The following is a 12,954-nucleotide window of genomic DNA, read 5'->3' on the forward strand; positions in this document are numbered from 1 at the left end:
GACAAAACAATAAAATTTCATTACTATTATATTATACTTATTTTCCTAAACCAAATTCATTTCTTTTTTTTTCAATCTCGTTGTTAATAAGAAAGTTTTTTGAACAATGGAATCCTCTCCTAAACTGCCTGCTTCCAACTGGAGCGCCTCAAACCATGATGAACACTTTAACGAGACACGTGTAGCCACCACCATGTGACATGCACTCTCTGTAGCTGCTGAAGGGTCTTTCTTTCAGCACCATAACATCTCCCAATACTTTTTGGAAATTCTTAGCTAGCATTTTTCCAACCAGCACCTGAACCTATCGTTCTCGAGGAGCCTGAGTTGGTTAGTGATTATGTACCTGCGATTCCACGAAGTGGGACTTCCCTCCTGAGCCGATTCCTGACTTTACGCAAGGCAATGAGCCGGAACTACGGGATGATGGAGTAGCCCCTATACACGTGAATGGACCTGCGCTCGCGAACGGATTTGTACATAGTGATAGTAGCGCCTCTAGTGGTTCCGAAGGTATAGCTGTAGTGGTTGACGATGAAGAGGAGGAGAATCCAGAGATGGAGATAGATCAGAACGAGGAGATGGATGAGCCACTTGACGATCTACTAAACGGCCACATGTAGATACAGACTGATAGCGGTAGGAGCATTCTTTTGATGACACTCCAGTCTAACATTGACTTATGGTTAGTATCTCACTTGTGTTAGTACACCTGAGAGCTAGGAGCTATAGAGTGGTTAGGCTAGCCTAGGCGCCAACTTAGCTGTTTTTGTATGGGCTAGGTCCTGAGAGTGTCGTGTATATATATTAGCTATGTAAGGTTGACAAGGATGTAGATAGACATGATCTTTTGTAAACGCTCCACGTTCTGTTTATAGTGTACATGATGTATATTATCAGTTATGTTTCATGTTTCTGTATATTCCTTTATATGCCTTTATATGCCTGCCTGTGTATGTTTATTTATATTCTTTTATCGCTTGCATAGTTTTTTTTTTTTAAAGTGACTAGTAACATTGACAACGCTTTAACGAGGAACATGGTATATATTAAATAATAGTTAATAATTAGGAAAAACAAGTTAGTGATGCTTAGCTTCTTGTATGACCATGGCATATCGGAAGTTGGGTCGTTACGTCCATTGCTTCGCTTCTTCTACTTTTCTTGTTGCTTACGATGACTCATCCTGAAAAATATAAAAGGGAATATATTTAAACACAAACACAAGTAAAGCAAGATGAGTAAAGCAAAGCAACGCAATACTTAAATCAAGAAAGTCAGGTTGAATACACTAAAATGAGTTGAATTTATGCGTTTATGACATAAAGAAAAGCAATGTGTGAATTCTAAGTTTGCCGGCAGTTTAAAATTCACACATTGTAGAATTGAAAGCACTATGCCACATTACTTCAATCAAGGTTCAAATTCAACTCAATTAGCATGCCTAAAGTGATTTCAAAATATTTGCAAGCTACCAATTGGTAAACAAGCAACAAGAAATTCAATAATCACTTAGGCAATATAAAATTGATGTAATGGTGAAAGATTGTGCAAAAGAAGAGTTTTTGCATATGATATGTAGTGATTGAAATTCAATTCAAAAAAATTAAACCAAAATGGAATGATACCCTCACATACACATCAAAAACTCAATTAATACAAAAGTTAGTGTCTCAAGCAATCCACTATCACAAGCTATACTTAATGAATTATGCCAAACAAAGTTAAAAATTCTAAATCACATGGTAGCTACAACATGCAATTCAAAATCCAAAATAGTCATAGAGGCATATTCACAAACAACGATGCATGAACTAAACAAGAATAATGTTTAAGCAAAGTAAGAGGAACAAGTTCAACACCAATATACTTCCTATAATCAATAGCACAAGATTAATTTCACGAATTTAAAATCGTTCCTAATATAACCCAAAACCAAACACGATATGCAAGGTTGACACAACTGGATTAAATAGGTCCAAGTTCATTAATCTTGTATTATTGGTCAAAAGACCTCAATCATTCAAAATTCGAACTTTTGGTCAATTAGAAACACACATAAATGCAAATAGCCATAACAAGAGGAAAACAATCATTGATTTTCAAGGATTTGACCAAAGTTTCATTAAAAGATTTTTGAGGCAATTTGACAACCACTTGACATGCAATTATCAAAAGTGCAAAGAAAATGCAACCAAGTGTCAGTTTATAGACCAATTCAAATGAATGTAATTCAACCAAATTTCCAGCAACTTTTCAACAACACAAGCATTAACACCTTAAAGTCCTGAACCTAATCAAACATAATTCAAACAATCATAATCCAAACAATCACAATCTAAATAATTCCAGCAGCAGCTTTTTTAGCAAAACAAGCCTTCTTTTAACATCAATCCGTACAAATTCACTCAGAATGACACAAAATCAGAAGCATTTCGACTAGCCAACAAGCATTAATCACTCCAAGTTCAATTATAACAGCCACAATACCACAGCATATCCAACACAATAGCATCAGCAATTCTCATCAAAGCAACCAACCTCAAACATTCAAGATTCAAAATTTCTTGGTCAATTAAAAGCAAATCAGATTCAATTATCAATGCATAATAACAAGAATCATGTGAAAACAAGCATTGATTTCAAAAGATTGACCCAAAAATTTCCAAGAAAAGCTCTTTGAGGCATATTGTCAAATATTTGGCGTGCAAATGTATCAAACAAACCAAATAGCACAACCAAACATTCTTTTCAGCACCAATTCACAAAAGTTAGCACCAAGAACACAGAAATCAGCAATATATATCAGTAATTCAGCAGCAATTCAGTCAATCCAGTCCAAACCACATGAAATTCAAACTCAAGAAGCATAATAGCATGATTAATTATCTATGAACTAACAATAATCCTACTCTAAAGCAACCTAACAGCAGCAAATAATCCTAACCAAATCAAACTATCAACTAAAAATTAAAATATTACCAATCCTAAATGAACCAAAGTCCAAAACAGAAAACAAATTTAAAGAGAATGAATCAAAAAGCTACTTGAAGACAGGGAAAGAAAATGCAAAGACACGGGGCTGGACCAGGTGGTATCTCTGCGACGCGAGAGAGGAGAATAGGGTTGGCGCGGCGGTGCTGAGCTCGACGGAAAGGGGCTCTGATGGTTGCGATAGGTCTATGGTTCGGACGGGGGAACTCCACGCTGCTGCGTGTTGGTGAAGCAGGGGTTGGCGCGAAGACTCCTGTGCTCGGCGGAGCTCCTGGGCTCGGCGAGAAACAGGGGAAGGGTTCGGACGCGAGAAGGTGGGGCTCTGGCGGCGCTACTGTAGCGCGAAGAGGAGGGTCGGGAGCTGGAGGTGATGGTGAAGGGGGAGAGCTCGCCTGCAGTTGTGGGTGAAGGGATGGTTCAAGGTGAAGCAGGGGCTATTGGTGGCGATTCTGAGAAACGCTGAAGGGTGATGCAGAAAAAAGGGGGTGCTGGCGCGGCGGTGAGGGAGAAGAGGAAACGCGACAAGGGGGTCTGTGAGGGAGAAGAGAAGGGCTGCGGTGAGGAGAGGGAAGGGAGAAGAGAAAGGGGGAAGGAAGCTGAGAGCAAGAATTAGGGTTTCGTTAACCCACCTTGTGCGCACGCATAGGCGCAGCTGGTGTGCATATACAAAAAAAAAAAAAAAAAAAAAAAATTAAGCGAAAGAAAAGGATATATATATATATATATATATATATATATATATATATATATATATATATATATATATATATATATATAAATGGAGAGTTCATATGCTAACGTGGCACTCATATATTGAATTTGAGAGTTCATTTGCTTAAGTGTCGTCACTAGAAATTTTTAGAATTATATTTATTAATTATATATTATAAATTATTATTTATTTAGGTTGTTCTGATTTTAAGTTTTTGTTGTTTTACTTAGGTTGTTATTTTTTAAATTTTAAATTATTTTATTTGTTTAGGTTATTTTATTTAGGTTGTTATTTTTTAAATTTTAGAGTGTTATACTTAGATTGTTATTTTTTTAAATTTTAAATTATTTTACTTTTTTAAATTTTAAATTGTTGTATTTATATTGTTATTTTTTAAATTTTAAATTATTTTACTTAAGTTGTAATTTTTTACATTTTAACACTATTTTTTAAAAATTTATTAATTCTTTTTACCATTATTTTTTAAAATTTTGTTGATTTTTCTAAAATTTGCAGCTACATACATTCTTTTAAAGAAATTTAGAATTTTAAAAAAATTTACTTTAATTATACTTTGGTTGAACTCAATAAGGGTTACTTCAAGACTACACATCATGAGTACGTGGTTAATTTAAACCAGTGTAAATGTATTTTTTTATTAAAAATCAGTTTATTTTTTGCTTCCTTGGTCATTAGTAGTATCTAATTTATAAATAATAATTAATAATTAATTATAATTTTAGGATGTTGACTACACCGTAGTTTGCTTCCAATTTCAAAGGCATCATCAATCATTGAAGGGGAGAAAGTAGAAGGTGCTAAGGTATTTGTTCAAAAAATAAATTTTTTGTTTGTTTGTTCTCTCAAAATTAGATCTTAATTTTATTCAAAAAATATTAGTGAGATAAAATCAAAGGTTATAAAGAAGTCTTTAATTTAACATGGTATTTTGTACAGAATTTGTTACTTGAATTCTCCAATGAAGTTGCGGCCATGATAAATTCGAATTGTTGGAAAATGCTATTACACCAACTAAGCGACTATCCTCGGAGTCGGAAGATTCGAAGGTGGAAGGAGATACCTCAACTTGCAAGAAGATCAAGATTGAGAATGAAACTTGAGAATTTGGATGCACATGTTTTGGAATCCCTTTTAGAGTCTATCTAATAGAATAATGCCAAGTATATGTTTGTTTTGGTGGAAACATTGTCTTTTCTTGAGTTGTTATTTTTTTTGGATCTTTTTGATTTTTATGTTTGGAATTTAAAATATTTTTAAATATAAATTGAAGTTATTTGGTTATTACTTGTGGTTTTATTTTTAATTTGATTCTCACCGTTGATATTCTGATAATTTCTAATTTAATATTTAATGTCATAAAGTTATAAATTTTTTCTTTTGAATTATTATTGATAAAATTAAGTTAGTTTTTAATTTTTAATATTTACTTATTTTAAAAATAAATCTAATTATAATTTTTAATTAAAGTACTATGTTTAGAATTTTAAATTTAAATTCAAATATACTTTTTTTTGAATTTTTAAATAAGCAACTGGGTTTGAGAATATTTTTTGAAAATTTATATAATTTATAAGCTACTATGGTAATTACAAAGGATTATAATAAAGTAAATAGGATTATCAGTCTTATAAGATGTGAGGTTATTTATACTATTTTAAAAAAAATAATTTGACATTCTTCTATACTTAATTCTGTTTCTAATGTTGTTCTGACAAAATCGACTTAATTTAGTATTTTAAAAAATTGACTCAATAAAATGTGCTTTGAAGCACTTGATCGGACGCTCAGGGATTTTATGTCAGTTACCGATCAACATAAGACACATCAATCATTTGGTGGTAAAGTTGTTATTCTAGGAGGTGATTTCAGACAGATACTTCCGGTGATTTCGAAAGGAAGTAGACACGATATATTAGCATCCGCTATTAACTCATCCCATCTGTGGTCATTTTGTAAGGTTCTGAAATTGCATACGAACATGAGGCTTCTAATGTCTTCTTCGAATCAAAATGAAGGTGAAATAAAGAGATTTGCTAATTGGATACTTGATGTTGAAAATGAAAATATTGTCTCTGTTGTTGGTGATGAATCAGAAGTTGAAATTCCAGATGATCTATTGATTACAACTACTGATGACCCTCTCTCTCATTTGGTAGACTTTGCATATCTAAATTTGTTGCAAAACATGTTAGATTACAGGTATTTTCAGAGTAGAGCAATTCTTGCACCCACGCTTGAAAGTGTCGAGAAGGTAAACAATTTTGTCTTGACAATCTTTTCAGGGATAGAAAAGGAGTATTTGAGCTCTGACACAACATGTCAAGCTGATGAGAATGAAGATGTACAACAAGAGTGGTTCACACTAGAGTTCCTAAATGACATCAAATGTTCGGAACTACCCAATCACAAGTTGACTTTGAAGTCAGGAGTCGCAGTAATGCTACTACGAAATATAGACCAGACTTCAGGTTTATGCAACGGGACAAGATTAATAGTTAATGAACTTGGCAGCAATGTAATTGGAGCGACGGTAGTGACCGGTAGAAATATTGGAGATAAAGTGTACATTCCAAGAATGAACTTGATCCCTTCAGATTCAGAATTGCCATTTAAGTTCCAATGAAGACAATTTTCATTAACAGTATGCTTTGCAATGACCATTAACAAAAGTCAGGGTCAATCATTGTCACATGTAGGACTTTATTTGCCAAAATCAGTGTTCACCCATGGACAATTTTATATTGCTTTATCAAGAGTTAAGAGTCGCAGTAGCCTCAAGGTTTTAATTCTAGACGAAGATGGCAATCCAAAGTCATCAACAACAAATGTCGTGTTCAAAGAGGTTTTTAATAATAATTAGGTAAGAATAATATTATTTTCATTTTAATAGCATGTTATGATTTACACTTTTGTACAAATATTTTCTTTAGATATAACTAATTTATCTATAACTCTGTTTTCATATTTGAAATGAAATGTGTAATAAGGAGCACAACATCATATGCCAATTGCTTTTCTAATGAAGTTAGTAAGATACTAGATTGTCGATAAATTTTTATTAGCTTTTTTATATAAAGTTTAGTAGAAAATTGACATGCTATTATTACAGTTATATATGTTCTTATTTTTTCATGTCTTTCTCCTTATGGTTCAAGAATATTATATACTTTAGACTCTTCTAGTTATATTTTACTTTGAATAAAAATAAAATAGCATATTTAACACGTTTATTATATAATGACGATGATAGTATTATACTAAACTTGAAAAATATATGGTTATAAAATATTATTTTTAATTTAACTTATCAAATTTAAATATAAGCCATATATATATATAAAGAGTTGGAGAGCTTACAAGGGATCTCTCAGAGCTTCTCTCACTAACTTCTCTCTATGTTTGTAAAACTGAAGGGTGCCTCATAATGAGAACGAGGCTTCCTTTTATAATTGAAGATTCTACTGTTTCTACAGTACAGTTGAAAATGACCGGTACTATTTCTACAGTACAAGTTGATATGATTAAGAATTTTGTGATTACATAAATTTCAGGATTAAAGACTAATCCTCTCCTAGGTCAATTCCAAAGCAGTCGTCTTCATTCTGGTTATAATCGCTTGAAGATTCTGCTGACGAAGTAGGATCTTCTTTGTGTTTTTTTCTTCTTCGATCATTTGCATAATTTGTTGAAGATGCTTTGCTAGAGTTTCTTTTGATTGAGCACCTGCGAGGGCTGCGGCAATTTGGGCTTTCTGATTGAGAAACAAAACCATTTCTGGATCTGAAATCTTTTGACAATCGGGATTGGATTTGAACCATTCTCTGACCTTTTTTGGGTAGGCCATTGATGAATCAAATTGAGGCCACCATTTGACATAACCACGCCTTTGCAGGATTGGAAAGGATTTTGGGTGGTCTGATTTTGTATATTTGCATTGCCATGAGAATACCCATGCCAAAGAAAAAGTTGAAAAGAATTTTATCATTACAGGAATACGTGGCCTGACTGTTAAATTTTGATTGAAAAAGTTTATACCCTTCATCCGTAGGTGATGGTAAAATTTCTGGAATTGGCCCAAAGAAGTCCCACCATTGGTAGAACCAATTTGAAAAAACATAATTGATTTTTTTAAAAATATATTAACTATGAATGTCTGTGCTAAGTATTTTGGAACCAAAATACTTTAGTCTAGGCCTCCATTTAATCCCAATAACTAAAACCTATTGGGTCATAATTTTGAGAAATTTTTTTAATTTTATTTAGATTGTTCCCAAATTGCTTTGGGGACAAAATTCTAAGGATTTGGATGGTTGAATGGGTTATAAGATCAGGATTGGTTTTGTCTTTATAATGTTTAATAGCTACTGAGTCAGTATCTATTAGGATGAATTCGTAAAATTGGTGGGTCTTGTTGGGTGCCAATGGCCTGAAGTGGAATCCAGTAGAAAATATCTTTGGGATGACTTTGTTTGGTGAGCTATCCCAGAATTTAGTCTCCATATGGATAATATTTGAGGTTTTGTTTGTGAGCCTGTAATTAGTTTGGGCATTTTGTATTTTGGTAGTAATTGAGGATGTTTGGGGTGTTTGGATAATAGCTTTTTCTTTTGGTCTTTGTATGACTATTTTTTGGTTGGCCATTTGGGATATCATTTGTGTTAAGTCAATTTTTTCATCTGACTCACTGCAAATGTCAGCCCAAGTTTTTTTGTTAAGTTTTGTAAGGCCTTGGTCCTGTAGAGCCAGGAGGGTTTCGATTGGGAAGGCGTAGTCTAACTTAGTTTATTTGGATTGATTGGTTGTTGGTTCAATTGGTTGTTGGGCTGGGCTTTTGGAGGATTGTTGGGTAGGTTGTTGGGTAGATGACCCAGTTGGGGTGCTAGACCCAGATTTTCTGATTGGCCCAGGTAGGGCTAGGCGAACGCCTCTGCCTCTAGCATAGGCTAAAGTTGCCTTTTTAGGCATTGTCGTATCCTTGCTTATCTCCCTGCAAATATTCATGTGTGAGAAAGTCAGGGAGAGAGTTTGAGTTACCATTGATGTGCTCAATATCAAAATAAAAAACACTTAAAATGGCTTGCCATCTGGCAAAAATTTGTTTTGATGTAAGGTTTTTAACATCATTTTGCAAAACGTCTTTGGCTGATTTACAATCAACTCGTACTAAAAATTTTTGATTGAGTAAGTCATATTGAAATTTTGTAATGCATAAAACTATGGCTAAAATTTTTTTTTTTAATTGTGGAATACTTTTGTTGAGTGCCATTCCAATGTTTGGATGTAAATGAAATGATACATTCTTTATTATGCAATTTTTGTTTTAGGATACCCCCATATCCTAAATCTGATGCATCCGTTTCCACTATCTTAAATGCATGAAGAACGGGTAGGCAAAGACAAGGAAGATTGCGGACTTTAGTTTTAAGAAATCTAATAATATCAGAATGCTTGTCTGTCCATGGTGGGGGATTTTTCTTGAGTCTATCATGGAGAAGCTTAATGAGATTGTTAAGATTTGGGATGAAATCCGATACATAATTGAGACATCCTAAGAACCTCTGGAGCTGAGGTTTATCAAGGATATAATCTGGAAATTTTTCTGCAAACAAAATCGATCTTTCAATTGGAGTTATAGTTCCTTGGAAAATCATATGACCAAGAAAACGGATTTTTGTTTGGAAAAGAACAATTTTTTATTTAGAGACAGCAAGACCATTTTTTTGGATGACGTACATAAAATTTTTAACATGCTTGAAATGTTCATATAAAGTTTGGGAAAAGATTAAGACATCATCAATATGAACGATCGCAAAGTTTGAGTATGAGTTGAAAATGTCGTTCATGATTTTTTGAAATTCAGATGGGGATTTTTTCAGACCAAAAGGCATTACATTCTATTCATATTGACCGAATGGAACTGTAAATGCTGTTTTATATCGGTCTGATTCTGTGATTTGGATATACCAAAAATCGGATTTCATATCAAATTTTGAAAAAATGTTTGTGGAGTTTAATCTATTAAGCAAATTCTTTTTGTTTGGGATAGGATAACGAATCCATTGCAAAGCTTGGTTCAAAGGTTTGTAATTGATGACAAGTCTAGGGGTTTCTCATTCTATCTCAGCTTATTTATTAACATAAAAAGCAGAACAGGACCAAAGACTCTTGCTAGGACGAATTAATCCTTTATCCAAAAGATCTTTAATTTCTTTTTGACAATGCTGCAAAAGTTGCTCATTCATCTGAATGGGACGGACTTTTGTAGGGATTTTTGATTTCTTGAAATTTTTTTCATAGGGAAGATCAACAATGTGTTCTTTCCTATTCCAGAAGGCATGAAGCAAATCAGAACAGATAGACTTTTCAATTTGATTTGAAAGATTTTTTATTTTATCTTGAATCTTTGGTTGGGAAAGTTGCGATTCAAGGGTTTTGAAAGAGATTTCTTCTTTCAAAAAGCAAATCTATTTGGTCTTGGATTCAATTAAGTTTAGAGATCTCTGCTTTGGTGAGTCTAAGAACTCAAAGAAAGTTACCTGTCCTTTCACAAAAGAGGTTAGTCCAGGAAAATCTGCCAGATATGGAAACAAAAGGATTATGAAAGGTGTCCCTAAGACTACATCATTTTTTATATTCTTTGCTATGATGAATTCGGTGGGAATTCTAAGATTACCCTTTTCAACAAAAACATCAATTAGTTTAAAATTGATACTTAGCCTTTTGCCCGTTATTTAGCTAAGACGTTCAGTAGACTTTTCAAAATATTTTATGGGGATCAGACCTTCCTTAATACAGTTTGAATCTGCACCAGAGTCAAAGAGTGCAATGGTGTCGAAAACAAAATCTTTAACGACAATTCGAACATGAACACGATGCTTCATAAAATAGAACACATTTATTATTCTCAAACTTTCTTTTCCTTCATTGCCGTTAGAAATTTTATTTTCTTGTTTCTTAGAACACTCAGTTTGGTTTAAAAGAGAATCAAGTTCTTCATCATCAGACTCTTCTTGTTGTATTATCTGCGAGAGAATGATTTGATGATTGTCTTGATTTCTTTTGATTTCCTGGATTTCCCTCTTAAGGTTGTTAACCTTTGTTTGGAGATCCTGGATGGTTATGGGACGAATAACTTATTTTTCTAATTTTTTTGAAAATAGGTTTGACGTTATATTTATTGCTAAGGACCAAATTTTTGGGTTTTTTCTCCTTTTGCAAAGATCTTTTCAATTTCAAAAGAAAGCCTTTCTTTTGTTCTGGATTGTCAATAGCCTCGATAGCATCAAATAAGAGATCTTTATCTTTGGATAAAACATTAATTTGTTTAACATCTGAATCTGAGGATGATTCAATGTCATCGACTTGGATGTTATTCATGTCATCCAAAGATTCTGGGTCAGAATCATTATCTGAGCTTTCAATCAAAAGATTATTAATCTGTTCCTCAATCAGAGGATCAAGGTTTATATTATTAATCTTTCCTTTTAACCGACAGCATTTGCTAATATGTTCTGGTCTCTTACATGTATAGCAAATAATGGGGTTTTTGTGTGGGTGATTTTGGAAATTCTTTTGGAAACATTTTTCAATTTTAGGTTTTTGAAAATCTTTTCTAGATCTTCTGAAATTCTTTTTAGGATTAGGTTTAAAAACTTTTCGATTGGATGAACTTTTAGATTTCCTTGGATGACAAGCAAGAAGACCAAATTGTTCACAGAAAGTTCCCAGATCAATACGATTTTAGGTTTTCTCACGAGCAAGTTGCCTTTGGATTTTATCATTTTGACAAATCTTCAGAGCAACCTTTTGGATGAAAGAAATGAGTTGACCATAACTTAACTCGTCATAGGGTATTATCCCGTCTGGGGTTAAGCTACGAATTTTGTCCCTTACTTTATCTCCAGGGATTTGGGGAGTCCAGCAAGAAATGTTTCTTTTCAGAAAGGTTGTTGACTGTCTTCTCTGGTATAGACCCTAGTAAGAAAGGTGTCCTTATACCATCGAAAGTCAGACAAAGTTTTGCATCTAAGATTAGAAAGCAGTTCAGCAGATCGGTCTTTCCAATGAGATGGGTCACTTATGAAGTGGCTTGCTATGGTAAAGATTAAGGTGTTGACAGCATCAGGGATAGGTTCCCCGTCGTCTCCAATGATGGGTTCTTTCTGATCATTGACTTTTATGGCAGAAAAGATTGAGTATTTTTGGTTATCAAAAAGGTAGTTATCCCACCATCCTTTGAGTTGACCACTGAACCCAGAAACAATAACATTGGTTATTGCTTCTTCAGAAGTTTCATGGGCTGCTTGATAGGCTGTGCCTACCATTGTCATATGCTGAAGCATACTCATGATATTATATTCGGTTTTGCCGTCTATGTTCCATTCATAGACATTATTGGCATTGAAGCTGACAAAACCTAGTTCTCTTTCTTTGAGAGCTAGATCTAGAGCAGATGCTCGATTATAACCATACGCAGAGGGTTTGGTTAAACCCTTCCACTTGGTTAGAGAGTTGGTCATAATAGGGCTAACCTTGAGGGATGATTTGGCAGAATCATCACTTTGCTCAGAGGAAGATTCGTTGGAATCATGGCCAAGGGCATTTATGGCTTTGGATGAGGGAGTTTGAATACGAGAGGTAGATTCACCAGAGTTTGTAGGAGTTTCAGGGACAGTAGTAAGACGATTTAGAAGTTGATCGATCTTTTGCATGACTTCTGAATGACTAGATTGTTGTTTTAAAATAGAGGTTTTAAGACTTTGTTTTGCTTTGCTACTCATTTTAAAAGGTTTGAAAAAGGGGTTTTTCAATAGTTTTGGAAATAGAAGTTTCATGGACGTTTTTTGAAGACAAAAGAGATCCTGAAGATGAAAGGTTGTCACCCAAACATTGTAAAAATCTGTTGGTGTAATTTGCCTGTTTAATAAGATTTTTGATATCTTTTGGAGTGACTGCTTCATCTACATTTTTGGTTTTGAATGGAGAGACCATAACTGGGTTATGTCCTTCTGTATTTGAAATAACAAAAGGTCCTTTTGGAGGAAATTCAGATCTGACTAAATTCCCATCTTTAACTTTCCAGGTTGAAATGACATTTGCTAAAAGCGAAGTTTGTTTGTTTTTGAAAGGATAATCAATATTATTTTTGATGGTGTAAGCATGAAACCATTCAAAGAAAGGAATATGCATTTTAACATCATTTAAAAAATTGTAGTACTTTTCTTTGA

General features: G+C 33.7%; 1 long non-coding RNA gene across 1 annotated transcript; it reads right to left on the minus strand.

The window, feature by feature from the left end:
* LOC112797037 (uncharacterized) lies at window positions 1–3,697 on the minus strand. Its single transcript, XR_003199560.3, has 2 exons — window positions 3,089–3,697; window positions 1–1,186 (listed from the first exon to the last, which is right to left on the minus strand). It is a non-coding gene; the product is annotated as an uncharacterized lncRNA (long non-coding RNA).
* Between the last annotated feature and the right edge of the window lie 9,257 nt (window positions 3,698–12,954).

This window comes from Arachis hypogaea, chromosome 4 (genome assembly GCF_003086295.3).
Source record: "Arachis hypogaea cultivar Tifrunner chromosome 4, arahy.Tifrunner.gnm2.J5K5, whole genome shotgun sequence".
Taxonomy (NCBI): Eukaryota; Viridiplantae; Streptophyta; class Magnoliopsida; order Fabales; family Fabaceae; genus Arachis; species Arachis hypogaea.